Source organism: Camellia sinensis, chromosome 2 (genome assembly GCF_055761805.1).
Source record: "Camellia sinensis isolate YWXY chromosome 2, ASM5576180v1, whole genome shotgun sequence".
NCBI classification, from domain to species: domain Eukaryota; kingdom Viridiplantae; phylum Streptophyta; class Magnoliopsida; order Ericales; family Theaceae; genus Camellia; species Camellia sinensis.
In genome coordinates this window covers 152,536,177-152,549,828 of record NC_138962.1, presented here as the reverse complement: position 1 = coordinate 152,549,828, position 13,652 = coordinate 152,536,177, and the positions used below count along the sequence as shown (strand labels likewise).

Sequence of the window (13,652 nt, the reverse complement as noted above, 5' to 3'; positions counted from 1 at the left end):
TTTGGAGAGTTATATTTTGTGCCTTGAGCTTGGGCCAACGCGCATGCATGTTTGTATAGCATTTTGAGTTTCTATCTTAGCATGTATGGCCACTGATTTGGGCATGACTGAGGTCAGTCCATTTCGATTTAAGTCCATCGAGCATTGTGTATGCCATGTGGTTCATTGCGTTGTGTATGCCACGTCCATTTGCATTGTGTATGCTAGTTGTTGTTCACATTGATTGCATGCCTGTGTTGCCTTGCATTGAGTATGTATGTATGTGCATTGAGCATGCCATTAGCCTTGTTAGGTTATTCATGTTGCATTTGCATGTTTTCATGCTTGTCCCTTGCACCTTGTTCACATGCTTGTTTTATTGCATTGTATGTTGGCATACTTGAGCCGCATTGTGTATGCCATGCCATGTTGTTTGTTGCATTGTGTTTGGAATAGGAGTTAGTCCAAACACGGAAAACGAGGGACGTTTCATACTCGAAGTGATGAAACGTGCCTCAATTCTCGGTCGCCGACACTCTTGACTATACATGATGGAATTTTAGGCTTTATGTGTTCGTGTGTGCATTCATTTCATATTGAGTTGTGCAATTTGGCTCCTCGACCATCAAGCATCAAGATGCGTGATTGGTGGCCCGAGGGTCGAGAACCACACCCCCTTGAGCTTATGTAATGAGAGGGAGGGTGGTTGTGCATACATGTGTTGCAAATACTTTGCCATGCCCCTTTCTTGCTCTCTGTTGCAGCAAACTAAAGTTTGGCAGCAGAAACTGGTCGGCCGACCAGATAAAGTGGCTGGCCGACCACTTTTTTCTGGTTTTCAGCACAGAAAGTGGTCGGCAGGTGGTCTCCAATGCCAACAACTGGTCGGTATCCCTCCTACATATTCCCATGATGGAGTTTCAGTCTTCTGGAGCTTTTTGCAGTGTTCTGAGACCAGTTGCAAATAGAGGCAAATCGAGACATCACGATGCATTTTGGCACGAGGTGACCGAGCACGCATCCTTCGTCATCCAAGGCAGTTTGGAGGCAGCCTAATTCATATAGTTTACATGCTTATTCAATTGCTAACTTAGTTAATCTGTTAATTAGTTAGATTTATGTAATAATTAGCTGTAGCTTGTTATTCATTCTGTTGTGTAATAACTAGTTTAGTTTAGATTAGCTAGTTGGTTCTGTATTATTCATTCGGACCCTCCGTCGAGAGGGCACAACTGTTGTAAATAAGTGTAAGTGTGCGTGTGTGTGATGCATGTCTTCCAACCCCCATTTCTTTCTCCATTTTATTTACTAGTTTACAATGGTTAGTTTTAGGGCATGTTTCAATTGGCATCCTTATGCTCGCGTGTTTGCATCCATTCATCTGTCTTGCATGCACCGGGCTCGGCGCATCATACTAACTGCATTGTATTTCAATTCCTGTTTGAATACATGTATCAAATTGCATTTCACATGACATTTTAGAATAGCCGAGCCTATCTTAGTTGCATTTTGTATGTGTTGCATTAGGCATTCTTGACATAGCTAGGATCATGAATTGATTTCTAACATAGCTTTTGTTTTGGCTCGAAGTACTCGGTGAGTGTTTGTGCTTTAGCATCCTTGCATGTGTGTGAGTGACTGCCATGATAGCATGCTTACCATGAGGCTAACTGCTTATGTGATACAACTGCCTGAATGCCTGTGGGTGAAGGTTGGATTACTTGAATTGGAACAATTCATTGATTACGATTTTTTTAAGCCCATTTGAGAGTAGCAAATCACCATGTTTTCTAAGCCCACTTGAGGGTGGCAAAATCCGCATTTTAGCCTACTTGCGAGTAGCAAACCGCTTTCAAAAATAAACATGAGATGTTTTGTTCCAACTTAGGGAACCCAGTCTATACTTGTATGCTGTGCGCATCACATAGTAATTCTAGGTTAATAACCAGAATAAGAGCACATGTGTTTTCAAAAACAAGATATCATGTTAGTAAAGGCCGATCTTTGATCGGGCGAGCGGGGGTGCTCATTGCATGACCTTTCCCTCTCGTACCCAAGTTCCCGAGCCGAGGCAACTTTGGTGATGACGGACACGTGGCCTTGGACGAGTTAGGGTTTCCTAAATTTTCCAAAAATAAAATATTTAGGTGGCGACTCTGTATCTGGCGAAGCAGTCCATGTTTGGCACTTCTTTCTAAAAATCAGTTTTTCAAAATGATTTTCCGAATTTGGACTCTTTGGTGATTTATCAATCTCGCATTGCACTTTGCAAGATCATATTAAGAACCGTGACATTGAGTCCGAACTGTAGTGAGCCCAATGAACAAAACGGGATTTTCCCGGGACGTTCGGGCGCGTCTACATCCTTGTATTCTACTCTTTGTGTCATTTTAATACTTGTAATTTCAATTGACTTGATTTTGATCTTGAATTTATGATTTTATCTCAATTTTCCAATTGCTTATAATTGTTACCACTTTTTAATGAAAAATATACATATAATTAATATATGACATTCTTTTAGAGGAAAAAGTATAAAACTTGCTCAACTTGGTGAGTTAACTTTAACCAATTCAGTGATCATTTTGCGCCAAAAACACTAACGATGTTATCAATTGGACCAAATTAACACAAAATCTAAAATTAAAGGTCAAAATTGATCTAATTAAAAGTGTAAGGACCAAAATGACATAAAAGGTAAAATGTAAGGACTATCAATGTAATTTTCCCTTTTCATTTTTATAAACTAAAACTTTTGTTCCTTTAATTCACCTTCTTTTTTATTTATTTTTTTGTCTTTTAAAAATGTGGATTATTTGAATTTTTTCCTTTTCATAAACTGAAACTTTTGTTTCTTTTGTTTCCCACTTCTATTTTTCCTTTATTTATTTATTTATTTATTACACATACCAATTTCGCATAAGGAAGATCAATTCCCTGTTTGTTTCTTATTATATGTAATTTAATATTTTCACAGATTTATATCAAAAATTGTATCAAAACGATTTTAATAGATTATTGAACCAGACATATGATTTTGGATCACGTGACTCCAACAAATGATTGAAAGAAGGAATAACTCAACCAGATGGAATTTGATTTTCAAAAGAAGACTGAGGGCTTGGGAGAAAGATGATGTGGAAAGACTAAAGTCCTACCTTATTTGACACGAGCCATTTTTATTAAATAAAGCTGACTCATTGGCTTGGAAGGCATCTTCTTCAGGTATGTTCACGATTAATTCAACTTATAATAGAAGGGTTTAGGGACATCAAGGTTGATTTGGAATAATATTTCTCCACCAAAAGTACAATTCTTTGGATGGCTTGCTAGGAAGGGTAGAATCAAATCAAAAGCTTTCCAACAAAGAGTGGGGTGTCTCAATCATGAGGCTGGGACAAATTGTTCCTTTTGTAGTTGTGAGTTAGAAACAGTGTGTCATGTTTTGTTGCAATGGCCTTTTCTTTGGAAGATTTGGACACATATGTTGAATTGGTGGGATTTGCATTGGGTGACCCCTGAAAAGCCAAAAGGTGTATTGAATTGTTGGAGAGGATACAAATGGAGAAAGTTTGAAAATAAAATTTAGAAGGCAATTCCTTTGGCAATCATATGGTCTGTGTGGAAGTTGCGGAATGAGTGTATATTTAATGGAAAACAACCTATGTTGGATGAGGTTTGTGAGCTGATTAAAACTAGAGTTACATTGTGGATTAAAGCATTTACTAGTGAGTTTCAGTACTCAGTGCATGATGTGGTGGCTAATTTGAAACACGTTAGATGTGCATTACATTAAGGCATGAATGGGGGTTGGGGACCAGTGTTGTCACAACCCGAACCCGCCCCTATAGGTTAGAATCATAACCGGCCAGTAATCATGAGATTACCTATGGCCTCAGACAGAAGTCAATTAAAAATTAATAATATGGGTCTAGATGTGGAAGTAGAACTTTAAATTTTGTCTAATGAGTTGTGCGTACATGGCATAACAAAAACTTTTCTCATGTATATAATAACTCATACCCAATAGAACATAAAAGATTATACATGTCCAAGACCATTCAGAATCTGGCAAACAAAAAACCAAGGGTTATATACAAACTTGGTCTTATATGACCATCAAAATAAAACAAAAGAAAAATCAAAAGTAAAGCCTCTTGCGTGAGGCGACCTTGGTTGACTCCATGTAAGCAGACATCTCTCACAGGATCACTAGGGCTAGGGCTGGACATCCCACCACTCACCTACATATATATAATTACAGAGTAAGCTAATGCCCAGTAAATAATATCAAAATAAAGAGGTTAAGTGAATGAGTCCCTTTGTGAAAACAGATAAGCTTATATACATAACAACAAGCATTTGTAATGAAATGACCTCGAGTCCAACTTATGACATAATGACCTTAGGTCTAATGGATAGCAGATACACAGTATAGTTCCATTCATTTCCAACAAAACGGCCTTGAGCCTAACAGTTGACAAAATGACCATAGGTCCAACAGTTAACAAACATGCAGATTGAATTCAATCATTCCTTAAAAGAGGTCCAATCATTGCAATTGCATGCTGGTCAATCAGACTTATCAGAAATTCTTTACATACCAATCAATCAGACTTATCAGAAATTCAGTCATGTCATATTAGTCAGTCAAACATATCAAAGATCAGCCAGTCAGACATATTAGAGATTTAGAACAACCTTTTGGTCCACGTTATCGGATGTACCAAACAGCCTTAGGCCCAATTCAGATATATTGAGCAATATCGCTCTATGATTTAGTTATACAGAATGACCTTGAGTCCACTGTTCAATTATACAAAATGACCTTGGATCTATTTATTATAGTATAAGGACAATCAGAAAATAAAGTATAAGTAAAATATCTTTACTAAGATATTCCTCATAGTATTCAGTTGATTGATTTGTCCTCGCGGCTGACCCTATACAATTTATAACACATACGAAAATCGGGTCACAATACTATTCAATCCACTCCTTAACTTGCTTAATTCTCATAGGCTTCTTTCTAACCTCTTAATTCATTTAGAATGCTCAATGTGTGCCTCAGAGTGTTCAAAAAGGAATGAGAACGGAATTTGGAACAAAATATGGCTTATCCACAACTTCAAAGAATACTTAGAAATTCTTTCAAAGCCATAGATTACAAGGTTCATGCTCAAAGGATGAAACTCAACGTTCAAACGTATGAATCTTTCCATTCTTTCCTAATCATTTACTTATGTTGTTTCTTAGCTTATTAATCCTTAATCCATCATAATTCATGATTAAGAATGCCCAGAAAGAGATGGAAACGAAGATACGAACTCAAAACGCCTTCCAAACACAAATTCAAAGCCTTGGGTTACGTTTGGATCATTCAAAAATACAAAATTATTGTAGAAAACATATATATATATATATATATATATACATATATATGACCCCTTAAAAACCAATTGCTTTATAATCTCATCAATTTGGCAAAATTGAGCTTCAAACCCTAATGTATGCAAGATTTTCAAACTCTTTTTTCTCAAAACTCCACTCCAAAGTGTATAAGCTTGCATGTTTGTACCAAACTCTTGAAATTACATGGAAATACATATGTATGAGCTCAACTTGAACCCATGAGCTCAAAAGTGTTATGAATTGCCAAAATTGAGATCAGAACTTCTATACATGCATCAATTCAACTTCAATTCCCTTTCAAGACTTTCAAAACATGGAATTAATCTTCAAAACTTCATAATTCATTAATGCGCGTAAGCTATGATCCTTAAACATGGATGACAAAACTCATACTTAAAATGATGGAATACAACAAAATTAGGCATGCATGCAAGAATTGACTTTGGATTCTTCTTCTTAGGCTCATTTCTTTCATTTAATCATGTAATCTTTGAAATCTCACACATTGAAGACTCCAATTCACAAATTAAGGTTCAATTACATACCCAGAGTCCTCAATTGCATCAATTCTAGCAAAAACTTGAGTTGTTCTTCACAATCCTTCAATCTTGCAAGCAATTCCAAGCTTCCAAGCCTTTTCTCTCTCTAAAATCAAGTTTTCTTTCTCTAAGGCTCTCTTTCCCAACAGATCAAAATGAGTTTAATCACATCTCAACATATATATATATATACATATACTTGTAATTAACTTAGGCTAATTAAGTAAGCTTAAGGTTAACTAATCCCACTTAATTCTAATTGATTTAATCTAATTAATTCAATCTTAATCAAATTTCAATAAAACTTCACAGTAGGCCCTAAAAATTATGATGATCACACTAAATTAATCAATTTCGGTTTCTGTTGCCTGTACGGCCCCTAATTTCAGATTATAGCAGAGATTGTAAAAAAAAATTCTACAATCAACAGATAGACATCCAGAAATCACATAGAACACATAATCAGCATCCAAATTCATATTAGGCATATAAACACATATATAATTAATGAATTAAAAGCTTAATATGGAACATAGTTGTCACAAGCGTGGATCATAGTGTGGACTGGTTTTTTATTGTTTGTTCGTGTTGGTTTCTCACCAACTTGAGGGTGATGCTAGCATTTGTTTGTGGCACTCCCTTCTTTTTTATTGATGTAAGTCTCATATGAACATAAGTTGTTGTATCAATAAAGTGTTTGTTTTTGCTAATTAAAAAAAAAATGTAAGTTTTTAATTTTTAATTTTCATTTAATTTAAATTTTTTTTTTATGATATGTACATTCATTGTCTTCATACATAACATAATCAATCAATTACATAAACAAAAAACTAAATTAGTCACTTTATAGTCTTTTCTCACTTGAATGAAGTAAATTTTTATTTTAATCTTTCCATAATAAATTAAATAATACTAATTTAAATAACACTAATTTGGTCTATATCTTATATATTTTCTTGCATGATTTCCAATTATATTCTTAGTCCCATGCCACCAAAATTAGATTTTCTATAGATTCATCATGTATCATTTTTTTAATATGTGTATATATTTTGTAAAATTGTACTGCTTTCTAAAATATTTGTATATGTTTTCGGTTTGATTGAAGTTATTGTTAATCTTACTCTTTAATTCTATTTTTTTTCCATATATCTTTCTCACAATATTATTTTCATAACTTTTTTCGCATGTGCCCAGCCTCTAATATGTACTAAAATAGATTCAACATAAAATAAATTAATAAATAAATTTAAAAAAAAAAAGGCCATATGCCAATCGATCACATTAACCCCCACATTGATCAAGAAATACAAAAAAAGAGTCCAAAATGAAAATGCAAAGGGTAACTGTTTATTTTATGCTCTCAAACCAATTTGCGAAGAAAGGAGGTTACATAGAATAATTTAAGGGTAAGATGTGGGGTTTTATGTAGTTATAGCAGTTTCAGAGTTTCAACAATTCGTTGTTGACGAAGTCCTCGACTAGAGCACTATTGCTATAACTACTACTAGTAGTCTCGCTGTCTATGTGGAGAAGAATCCCTATCATGGTATAGCGACTAAGTGTAGTAAAGTCGTTTATTATGAGGGGCTCGTAATTGTCATCTTGAAGCTGAACGTTGTTAATAATGTGTTCTCCATCTGTCGAAAGCTGAATTTGCCTGGACATAGTCGACCATTTGTTCTCCATGCTCACTATCAAACCATTTGGTGTGAAAGTGTTTCCATCGATTATGCTTTTGCGGACTTGTGTTAGACAATCTTCACTGTATTCAAAGAATTAAAGAAATGAGAGAAACTGTTTAATTACAAAAAATCAAAACAATATATAAATAAATAAAAACATATTTTTATTTTGTTACAAAAACAAAATCAAAATCTGGAATAGGAAAAATAATTAAACAAATTAGTAATCAAGGTACTTACCTTATTATTTTTTCGAACAAATTTTTGATCAAGTCCAGTGTTTAACACTGTGTCCTTAAGACAGATTCGTCCTCTCCACGGTGCTTTCAGATTGTGGACGTCTATCTCCCAGGATAAAATGATCAACAGTGAATAGTAGCGGCACTACAAACTATTCACACAATGAACACACTTTGTGTTTACACTTTTTCTCACAAGAAAATAATGCAGCAAAATACAGAGAGAACAATATAACTTAGGACGAAAATTCAAGTAAAAAATCCAAATGAGGGACTTGTCTATTTATAAGTGTAAAGGTGGCTGTTCGGTTTGAATGAACAGTAAGGCACTGTTTGGGTTTGAATTTGAGTAGATATTGAATCTGTTCAAATTAAATTCAAACAGATAAAAACCTATTTGGTGGAGGAAAAAATCGGGCAGAATTTTGGAGTTAATTTTGAATTTTAAATTTCGAAAAAATATAAGAATTTTAATTTTAGAAAAAATAAAATTCAAATAGTTTTTGGCCCAAAAAGATAAGCATTAGGCTGGACAAGCCCAATATAGCGACCCCGGTCTTTTCCCATTTGATTATTGTATCCGGACTTGGGTTCCGTAGATTCTGTCATTGTATAATTGTTGTGGCCATTCTTTATTTCCTTATTTGGAGTTATAGGATGTGTGGGGCAGATTTGTTACAGGTTGGTTGAATTTGGATGCCAATAGGTGATGTCCAGATTTTGGCCTTCACGCTCGAGCGGAGGTTTTTACGCTCAAGCGGGCCCTTCGTTGTTGCTTCTCCGCTCGAGCGGGAGTTTTGACGCTCGAGCGTGATTTTCCATCTCTCAGTATTTTACTCTGCAGTTCATCCGCTCGAGCGGTAGTTTTTACGCTCGAGCGTGATCCGTTGATTTTGTCTATATGCTCGAGCGGGGAGTTTTACGCTCGAGCGAATACCATCGCCTGCAAAACTTCTGGAAGTGTGCAATCGGCGCTCGAGCGGCTCTTTTCACGCTCGAGCGTGAGTCTGTGTCTTACGCTCGAGCGGGGTTTTCTACGCTCGAGCGTAGAGTCGACTACATCAGTCCGTGATTTCACTTTTTGGATCACTTTTTGACCTACTTTTCATCTCTTAACTTTTAAAAACCACCCCTTGAGAGTTTCTCTCTCTACTCTTACCTTCTCTCCAAGATTTGATCTATTTCCGGTGGTCTTCTACCCTAGTTCCTTTGGAAGAAAGGTAGAGCTTCGCGAGAGCTTTGTTTTAATCTGAGAAACTTGGGATTTGGAGCACGTGGGTCTTTGGTCTTCATCTTCGTCTTCTCCATTCGGGTTATTTTCTTCGAGGTAGGGATTTCCTACTCCAATTTATAAGTTTTGTTCTAAGTTTTGGTATATTGATATGTTGGGGTTACTTTGATAATTTTGGGAAAAACCCTAGTTGTGTTAATTAATTAATTTGTATAATTAATATAAGGGAATTGGGGAATTTGGTTAAATTCATGAAATTGGGAAATTTATTGGTTAAATGGTGTAGTTGGATAATGTAAATCACTCGCCTATTGAATTGATGGTATATTTATTTCCAAATCTAGAAATAACTGTTTTGGGCTATCGGTGGAGGATAGTCGTGCTTGTTGTAGACACTGCATGTGGATTAGGGATAACTGAAACTAATCATTGATTAAGTCATCAATTTTGACTGCTGAATTAATACAGACATTATGTGTATTGATTGTGTGTTGTATATGTTATGTGTATGCATACATTGTTTTGTGTGGGAGGAGATAGGGGATGTACTCCACGGTTTAGGGGAAGATAGGGGATGGACCTCTAAACCGGATTTTGTTTGGGAGGAGATAGGGGATGGACTCCATTAGCATCACTTTTATGTGTGCTTATTTTTATTGAAGTGTTTAATTGATACAACACTAAAATGTGTATCAAACTGGAAGTATGAAGTGTTTTGATTTGAGCCTGAGTCTCAATTGTTTGTTGACATTGGAAGAATGTGAATATGATATATATAGTTCACTGTTGTAAGTTTGGCCAGGTTCTGAGCCATATTGATAATGTTGGAAAGTAAAACGTGTTTTAGACATTAGTGTCATGAGACTGGATAATAATGTAATTGATTATCTTGGTTAACCATCTATTAAATACTAATGCTTTATTCAATGCTTATATTTGGTTTAGTATATTTCTACTGGGCTGTGGCTCACCTTTTATGGGAACATCATTTTCAGGTCCAGGTGATAAGCTACCTCCCAGGACTTAGCTTGGAAGGATTTGGATTTTGAAGACTAGCTTTAGTTGTTTGCTTTTATTTGATAAATAATCAAGCCTAGGGCTTTATTTGTATTTGAGTTAGAACTCATATTTTGTGTCCAAGTGATGGCTTGGAAAGATGTAAGCCCATAGGGCATTTAATTTGATGTTACATGTAATGTTTTTATTTAGTAATACTCTGATGAATGAATGAATAAATTGTTTTCTTTAAATAATGCATGTCAATGATATACATATAATGGGTTTATTTTGAGGGCGTTACACCCAACCTAACCTCACACCACACACCGCTGCCCTCACCTAAGCCCAGCCCAGCCTTGCCTGCCCGACTGGATGAACGGTGGCGGCGGCATGCTCGTGTGCTTATTTTTGGGTCCAATGGGTCTAGCCCACTTTGCCATAGCCTCTTCCTTTTACAAACTTGGGGTGCCCCTTGGGGCCCTCCCCATGTTGCAAATTCAAGCCTTATAAACCCATAAAAGCTTTCCCACCAAACCAATGTGGGACAAGCCTTTAATTCAAACCTTTAAGGAATTTCCACCAAAAACTCTATTTCCATGGAACTCACATTGGCTTCAATTTCCCATTCACCCGATAATGGTTTTGAGCAACCAAATATACTACATGAATCACAACGTGGAATAGAACGCGTTAGCACTTAGACTTGCCAACTTTGGTGCATGGGTCTCACCTAAAAATTAGACCAAAGTTGAGGAAAAATCTGATTTTTCCAAAACTTCCAAAATCCATTTCTAATAACTTGTTCCTCAATGTATTTGAACCTTGCCGCTTTCAAGACCATCTGAATGACCACATGGAGCGATTCATCTACGCTCCCACCGTACCACAGCCTTGTGATGGCCTCAGCTAGGGGATTTGGTCCCTCTCCCTAACTCTTGTTTGCTTCTCAAGGCTGATATAGTTGCCGTTGAAGGTTAAATTGGCTTTTTGGGTGCCGACGAGTAAATTGTCGTATTGAAGTGCCGTAACGTCATTGGAAAAGTAGGATCTGTTAGTTACACCACTAAAAGCCACCACATAAAGGTTCACCACATCTATTGCTAAGGTGACTATGTCGCCATTGATGAGACCAACCAGAACGAACCGGTTCCCAACTGGCACTTCACTTTCGAGGTTTAGCACTAGTAAACCATTTATTGTGCGAGTTCCCCATGACATGATTTCTCGCAGTTCCCCTATGAAGTCTCTGTATGTGGCCTAGGTAGCACTTGTCACATTGAAGGAGATGGAGGAATAGGCCTAGACGTCACCTTGGATTCGAAGGCTGCAAATTGTGAGAACAACAATGTATAATATTGCTACTACCACTCTCATCTTGCTATACTTGCTATTTTCTATGAGGATATATATTCATATATATATATATATATAATGTTAGAAATTATGGTTTTTGTAGGCTTATTTTGGGCCAACTTTGAGCCCAAATTTGAGTGGGGCCCACACGTCTTTTGGGGTGGGTCCAAAGAGGTGATATGTTCCTTGCTGCATGGTAAGTCATACAGTGCAAACGGTTCGTAAAAACCATTAATGAGTGAATGGGAAGTTGATGTCATTTTTGGGTTCGTGGAATGGGAAATTAAAGAGTCAAAAGGGGGTTTCCTTTGAATGGTTGTCCCACATTAAAACTTTAAGAGAGCTCGTGTGTGTATATAAGCTCTAGGTGAATAAACTTGGGTTGGGCCCCAAGGGGCACCCTAAGTTTATAGAAGGGAGGAGTTATGGACAAAATGGGCTTTGGCTCAAACCACCACACACGCGCCCGAGCTGCTGTCAGATGGACCGGGTGCAGGTGTGGGTTATGGATCGGGTCGGTCATAATATTAATTTTTTGGAAAAAATTTATTTGAATTTTTTTTGAAAAAATTCTTGCGGGAAAATTATTTTTTCTGAATGAAATTAATTCAAATTTTATGCCAAATTTGGATTCAAATTTCCTGTCCAAACAGTGCCTTCTCCGATTCCATTTTCCAGCAGATTTCAAGCAGTTTTGAATTCTATATTTGTTCAATTTGAAATTTGCACCTGTTCACTTCAATCTACACCTGTTCAGCTCTACAGATTTGAATCTGCATTTGTTCAATTCAAATTGTACCTGTTCGTCCTTTCCCAACAGTCACCAATCTGCTTATAAATTAAGACCCTCTTCCAACAGTTTGTTCATTCTGATAATTCATTGGTTGCCTTCTATTTTTGCTCTCTTCGATATATATTCTTCATATTAGTTTTTTAAAGAAATTTCTGAGAGTATAGAACACTAATTCTAGTTTGCCATACAAATTGTTTGGAGTGCTACAATAGTTTGTGTAAGATCATTGTATCCTATGAGATAGACGCCATTTATCTGTAAGCACCGAAGCGGGGCGAATCTGTCTTAATGACAGAGTGTCACACACTCGACTTGATCATTTTTGTACTTATTCGTTTAGGTAAATAAATTATGTTATAGCGATCCCGGGTTTACCCTTGTTGAACAGTGATCCGGACTTGTGTCCGTGGATGTTAGTAGTTGTGTATTATCTTGTTTACATCCTTTTTACTTCGTGTTTGAGTTATAGGATGTGTTGGGCGGGTTTGTTACAGGTTGGTTGAGTTTAGAAACCAAAACTAGTTGCCCAGATTTTTGGCCTGTCCGCTCGAGCGGAGATGTTAGCGCTCGAGCGTGAAATACACCCATCCAGTATTTGTTGTGCAGTGTTGTACGCTCGAGCGTAGGGTTGGGAGCTCGAGCGGAGGTCTGGTTCTGCAAAAGTGCTGAGCGAGTGCATTCTACGCTCGAGCGGGAGGTTATCCGCTCGAGCGGAAGTCTGTGAGTGTCCGCTCGAGCGGGGTGTTTTACGCTCGAGCGGAAGACTGGGTTTAAGTCCCGAAATTTGTGACTTTTCAAATCACTTTTTGCTTTCTCTTCTCTCTCTTACTTTTCCAAAATCACCATTGTTGAGCCTCTCACTCTAGACTCTACCTTCTCTCTAGGTTTTGATCTAGTAGGAGTGATTTGTTCATCTTTGGCCTTTACAAAAAAGTTGTTGATCGTCGAGAGCTTCATTCTAATCTGAAAATCTCGGGTTTTGGAGCACGTTGGGTTTTGTCATCTTCTCCTTTGGGGCTCCGAATTTGAGGTAGGGATATCCTACTCCTCTCTATGGATTTTGTCTTTAAATTTTGGTATTTTGAGATGTTGGGGTTGGTTTGGTAATTTTGTGAAAGTTTGGGGCTTTTGTGTAATTTTACAAAAGTTGGGGTTTTATTCATAATAAACCTGTATGCACGTTTGGCATAGAGAATTGGATCAAATGTTAAATCATTGATAAAAACGGGACCTAAGGGTTGAAATGTTAATTATGGGATTTGACCTAATTACATTGTTTAATTAATTGAGATAATTAATGGAGAAGAATGAGGGAATGAAATGTTGATTGAATATCCATTGTGCATTTATTTTCTGTTTAGAAATAACTGCTTTGGGCTATCGGTGGAGGATAGTCGTGATTGTTGTAGACAATGCATGATG

General features: G+C 36.8%; 1 pseudogene; it reads right to left on the bottom strand.

Moving 5' to 3' along the window:
* Positions 1-10,990: 10,990 nt before the first annotated feature.
* Positions 10,991-11,302, bottom strand: LOC145819155 (nigrin b pseudogene; annotated as a pseudogene).
* Between the last annotated feature and the right edge of the window lie 2,350 nt (positions 11,303-13,652).